This window comes from Ranitomeya imitator, chromosome 7, assembly GCF_032444005.1.
Source record: "Ranitomeya imitator isolate aRanImi1 chromosome 7, aRanImi1.pri, whole genome shotgun sequence".
Lineage (NCBI taxonomy): Eukaryota > Metazoa > Chordata > Amphibia > Anura > Dendrobatidae > Ranitomeya > Ranitomeya imitator.
In genome coordinates this window covers 113,904,367-113,910,366 of record NC_091288.1, presented here as the reverse complement: position 1 = coordinate 113,910,366, position 6,000 = coordinate 113,904,367, and the positions used below count along the sequence as shown (strand labels likewise).

General features: G+C 58.1%; 1 protein-coding gene across 1 annotated transcript in view; it reads left to right on the top strand.

The window, feature by feature from the left end:
- Positions 1 to 342: 342 nt before the first annotated feature.
- Positions 343 to 6,000, top strand: part of SGO2 (shugoshin 2) — a 105,952-nt gene continuing 100,294 nt past the window's right edge. Inside the window, exon 1 of the mRNA XM_069733758.1 lies at positions 343 to 436. The gene's annotated coding sequence lies outside the window, so the exon portion shown is untranslated. The remainder of the gene's footprint in view (positions 437 to 6,000) is intronic.

Sequence of the window (6,000 nt, the reverse complement as noted above, 5' to 3'; positions counted from 1 at the left end):
CCTGACAATAAAGCTCATGTGAATTGAATTGTAATGTATAACGGTGGCTTCTCCCCCTGCCTTTGCTAAGTCAGAACACGCCCCCATCTCAGTATGACACGCCCCCGGCAATGACGTCACACCTAGAAGGAGCCCACACAGTCTGGCATTTACGATCACGGCTTTGCCTGCAGCGCTGGCTCCATCACTGACTACAGAGGACGAGGCTCCGCCCCCTCTCAATTCCTTTCCCGTCGTTTGAACCATCTCTGTACCCAGAACAAAAATGGCCGAATTAGACCAGCAAACTCGGCCAGTCGTGGTAGCCACGCCCACTCAGCCTTTGGATTGGTTGCTTTTCAGAAACCGCTATTACTGCGCATGCGCTTTGGTGGACCCCGAAATTTGAATTTTTTTCTGGTAGAGTGGAAGTAACGGCGCTTGTGACTGTATAGAGGTAAGAGACAGCGCTGTGTGTGAACTTTACTGCTGCCCCGGGACTCCGTGCACACGGGCCGGCCTGCGTATTACACGTGACGGTATATGTCCGCTCCATGGTCCGACATCCAGCGCTGTAGTCACAGCTGTAGGTGGCATCACCCGCTTCTGTGTACTGGGGCCGCCACCTGACCAGTGCCCAGGACGGATGTAAGATCCCGGCTCTTGCCCCTCCTCCACACACACCAAAGGTCTGCCCTGCTGCTATCTGAAGGCGGGGGCCATTACTATTACTATTCCCCCCTGTGGTCCTGTGTGGTGTCAGTGCTCTATATGGGGCCATTCCCCCCTGTGGTCCTGTGTGGTGTCAGGGCTGTATATGGGGCCATTCCCCCCTGTGGTCCTGTGTGGTGTCAGGGCTGTATATGGGGCCATTCCCCCCTGTGGTCCTGTGTGGTGTCAGTGCTGTATATGGGGCCATTCCCCTCTGTGGTCCTGTGTGGTGTCAGGGCTGTATATGGGGCCATTCCCCCCTGTGATCCTGTGTGGTGTCAGGGCTGTATATGGGGCCATTCCCCCCTGTGGTCCTGTGTGGTGTCAGTGCTGTATATGGGGCCATTCCCCTCTGTGGTCCTGTGTGGTGTCAGTGCTGTATATGAGGCCATTCCCCCCTGTGGTCCTGTGTGGTGTCAGGGCTGTATATGGGGCCATTCCCCCCTGTGGTCCTGTGTGGTGTCAGGGCTGTATATGGGGCCATTCCCCCCTGTGATCCTGTGTGGTGTCAGGGCTGTATATGGGGCCATTCCCCCCTGTGGTCCTGTGTGGTGTCAGTGCTGTATATGGGGCCATTCCCCCCTGTGATCCTGTGTGTTGTCAGGGCTGTATATGGGGCCATTCCCCCCTGTGGTCCTGTGTGGTGTCAGGGCTGTATATGGGGCCATTCCCCTCTGTGATCCTGTGTGGTGTCAGGGCTGTATATGGGGCCATTCCCCTCTGTGGTCCTGTGTGGTGTCAGGGCTGTATATGGGGCCATTCCCCCCTGTGGTCCTGTGTGGTGTCAGTGCTGTATATGGGGCCATTCCCCCCTGTGATCCTGTGTGGTGTCAGGGCTGTATATGGGGCCATTCCCCCCTGTGATCCTGTGTGGTGTCAGGGCTGTATATGGGGCCATTCCCCCCTGTGGTCCTGTGTGGTGTCAGTGCTGTATATGGGGCCATTCCCCCCTGTGGTCCTGTGTGGTGTCAGTGCTGTATATGAGGCCATTCCCCCCTGTGGTCCTGTGTGGTGTCAGTGCTGTATATGGGGCCATTCCCCCCTGTGATCCTGTGTGGTGTCAGGGCTGTATATGGGGCCATTCCCCCCTGTGATCCTGTGTGGTGTCAGGGCTGTATATGGGGCCATTCCCCCCTGTGGTCCTGTGTGGTGTCAGTGCTGTATATGGGGCCATTCCCCCCTGTGATCCTGTGTGGTGTCAGGGCTGTATATGGGGCCATTCCCCCCTGTGGTCCTGTGTGTTGTCAGGGCTGTATATGGGGCCATTCCCCCCTGTGGTCCTGTGTGGTGTCAGGGCTGTATATGGGGCCATTCCCCCCTGTGATCCTGTGTGGTGTCAGTGCTGTATATGGGGCCATTCCCCCCTGTGATCCTGTGTGGTGTCAGTGCTGTATATGGGGCCATTCCCCCCTGTGGTCCTGTGTGGTGTCAGTGCTGTATATGGGGCCATTCCCCCCTGTGGTCCTGTGTGGTGTCAGGGCTGTATATGGGGCCATTCCCCCCTGTGGTCCTGTGTGGTGTCAGGGCTGTATATGGGGCCATTCCTCCCTGTGGTCCTGTGTGGTGTCAGGGCTGTATATGGGGCCATTCCCCCCTGTGGTCCTGTGTGGTGTCAGTGCTGTATATGGGGCCATTCCCCCCTGTGGTCCTGTGTGGTGTCAGTGCTGTATATGGGGCCATTCCCCCCTGTGGTCCTGTGTGGTGTCAGGGCTGTATATGGGGCCATTCCTCCCTGTGGTCCTGTGTGGTGTCAGGGCTGTATATGGGGCCATTCCCCTCTGTGGTCCTGTGTGGTGTCAGTGCTGTATATGGGGCCATTCCTCCCTGTGGTCCTGTGTGGTGTCAGTGCTGTATATGGGGCCATTCCCCCCTGTGGTCCTGTGGTGTCAGGGCTGTATATGGGGCCATTCCTCCCTGTGGTCCTGTGTGGTGTCAGGGCTGTATATGGGGCCATTCCCCCCTGTGATCCTGTGTGGTGTCAGTGCTGTATATGGGGCCATTCCCCCCTGTGATCCTGTGTGGTGTCAGTGCTGTATATGGGGCCATTCCCCCCTGTGGTCCTGTGTGGTGTCAGTGCTGTATATGGGGCCATTCCCCCCTGTGGTCCTGTGTGGTGTCAGGGCTGTATATGGGGCCATTCCTCCCTGTGGTCCTGTGTGGTGTCAGGGCTGTATATGGGGCCATTCCTCCCTGTGGTCCTGTGTGGTGTCAGGGCTGTATATGGGGCCATTCCCCCCTGTGGTCCTGTGTGGTGTCAGTGCTGTATATGGGGCCATTCCCCCCTGTGGTCCTGTGTGGTGTCAGTGCTGTATATGGGGCCATTCCCCCCTGTGGTCCTGTGTGGTGTCAGGGCTGTATATGGGGCCATTCCTCCCTGTGGTCCTGTGTGGTGTCAGGGCTGTATATGGGGCCATTCCCCTCTGTGGTCCTGTGTGGTGTCAGTGCTGTATATGGGGCCATTCCCCCCTGTGATCCTGTGTGGTGTCAGTGCTGTATATGGGGCCATTCCCCCCTGTGGTCCTGTGTGGTGTCAGGGCTGTATATGGGGCCATTCCCCCCCTGTGATCCTGTGTGGTGTCAGGGCTGTATATGGGGCCATTCCTCCCTGTGGTCCTGTGTGGTGTCAGGGCTGTATATGGGGCCATTCCCCCCTGTGATCCTGTGTGGTGTCAGTGCTGTATATGGGGCCATTCCCCCCTGTGATCCTGTGTGGTGTCAGTGCTGTATATGGGGCCATTCCCCCCTGTGATCCTGTGTGGTGTCAGTGCTGTATATGGGGCCATTCCCCCCTGTGGTCCTGTGTGGTGTCAGGGCTGTATATGGGGCCATTCCCCCCCTGTGATCCTGTGTGGTGTCAGGGCTGTATATGGGGCCATTCCTCCCTGTGGTCCTGTGTGGTGTCAGGGCTGTATATGGGGCCATTCCCCCCTGTGATCCTGTGTGGTGTCAGTGCTGTATATGGGGCCATTCCCCCCTGTGATCCTGTGTGGTGTCAGTGCTGTATATGGGGCCATTCCCCCCTGTGGTCCTGTGTGGTGTCAGTGCTGTATATGGGGCCATTCCCCCCTGTGGTCCTGTGTGGTGTCAGGGCTGTATATGGGGCCATTCCCCCCTGTGGTCCTGTGTGGTGTCAGTGCTGTATATGGGGCCATTCCCCCCTGTGGTCCTGTGTGGTGTCAGTGCTGTATATGGGGCCATTCCCCCCTGTGGTCCTGTGTGGTGTCAGTGCTGTATATGGGGCCATTCCCCCCTGTGGTCCTGTGTGGTGTCAGGGCTGTATATGGGGCCATTCCCCCCTGTGGTCCTGTGTGGTGTCAGGGCTGTATATGGGGCCATTCCCCCCTGTGATCCTGTGTGGTGTCAGTGCTGTATATGGGGCCATTCCCCCCTGTGGTCCTGTGTGGTGTCAGTGCTGTATATGGGGCCATTCCCCTCTGTGGTCCTGTGTGGTATCAGGGCTGTATATGGGGCCATTCCCCCCTGTGATCCTGTGTGGTGTCAGTGCTGTATATGGGGCCATTCCCCCCTGTGGTCCTGTGTGGTGTCAGTGCTGTATATGGGGCCATTCCCCTCTGTGGTCCTGTGTGGTATCAGGGCTGTATATGGGGCCATTCCCCCCTGTGGTCCTGTGTGGTGTCAGGGCTGTATATGGGGCCATTCCCCCCTGTGATCCTGTGTGGTGTCAGTGCTGTATATGGGGCCATTCCCCCCTGTGGTCCTGTGTGGTGTCAGGGCTGTATATGGGGCCATTCCCCCTGTGATCCTGTGTGGTGTCAGGGCTGTATATGGGGCCATTCTCCTCTGTGGTCCTGTGTGGTGTCAGGGCTGTATATGGGGCCATTCCCCCCTGTGGTCCTGTGTGGTGTCAGTGCTGTATATGGGGCCATTCCCCCCTGTGGTCCTGTGTGGTGTCAGGGCTGTATATGGGGCCATTCTCCTCTGTGGTCCTGTGTGGTGTCAGGGCTGTATATGGGGCCATTCCCCCCTGTGGTCCTGTGTGGTGTCAGTGCTGTATATGGGGCCATTCCCCCCTGTGGTCCTGTGTGGTGTCAGGGCTGTATATGGGGCCATTCCCCCCTGTGGTCCTGTGTGGTGTCAGGGCTGTATATGGGGCCATTCCCCCCTGTGGTCCTGTGTGGTGTCAGTGCTGTATATGGGGCCATTCCCCCCTGTGGTCCTGTGTGGTGTCAGGGCTGTATATGGGGCCATTCCCCCTGTGATCCTGTGTGGTGTCAGGGCTGTATATGGGGCCATTCTCCTCTGTGGTCCTGTGTGGTGTCAGGGCTGTATATGGGGCCATTCCCCCCTGTGGTCCTGTGTGGTGTCAGTGCTGTATATGGGGCCATTCCCCCCTGTGATCCTGTGTGGTGTCAGGGCTGTATATGGGGCCATTCTCCTCTGTGGTCCTGTGTGGTGTCAGGGCTGTATATGGGGCCATTCCCCCCTGTGGTCCTGTGTGGTGTCAGTGCTCTATATGGGGCCATTCCCCCCTGTGGTCCTGTGTGGTGTCAGTGCTGTATATGGGGCCATTCCCCCCTGTGGTCCTGTGTGGTGTCAGGGCTGTATATGGGGCCATTCCCCCCTGTGATCCTGTGTGGTGTCAGGGCTGTATATGGGGCCATTCTCCTCTGTGATCCTGTGTGGTGTCAGGGCTGTATATGGGGCCATTCCCCCCTGTGGTCCTGTGTGGTGTCAGTGCTGTATATGGGGCCATTCCCCCCTGTGGTCCTGTGTGGTGTCAGGGCTGTATATGGGGCCATGCCCCTCTGTGGTCCTGTGTGGTGTCAGGGCTGTATATGGGGCCATTCTCCTCTGTGGTCCTGTGTGGTGTCAGTGCTGTATATGGGGCCATTCCCCCCTGTGGTCCTGTGTGGTGTCAGGGCTGTATATGGGGCCATTCCCCTCTGTGATCCTGTGTGATGTCAGGGCTGTATATGGGGCCATTCCCCCCTGTGGTCCTGTGTGGTGTCAGGGCTGTATATGGGGCCATTCCCCTCTGTGATCCTGTGTGATGTCAGGGCTGTATATGGGGCCATTCCCCCCTGTGATCCTGTGTGGTGTCAGGGCTGTATATGGGGCCATTCCCCTCTGTGGTCCTGTGTGGTGTCAGGGCTGTATATGGGGCCATTCCCCCCTGTGGTCCTGTGTGGTGTCAGTGCTGTATATGGGGCCATTCCCCCCTGTGGTCCTGTGTGGTGTCAGGGCTGTATATGGGGCCATTCCCCTCTGTGGTCCTGTGTGGTGTCAGGGCTGTATATGGGGCCATTCTCCTCTGTGGTCCTGTGTGGTGTCAGTGCTGTATATGGGGCC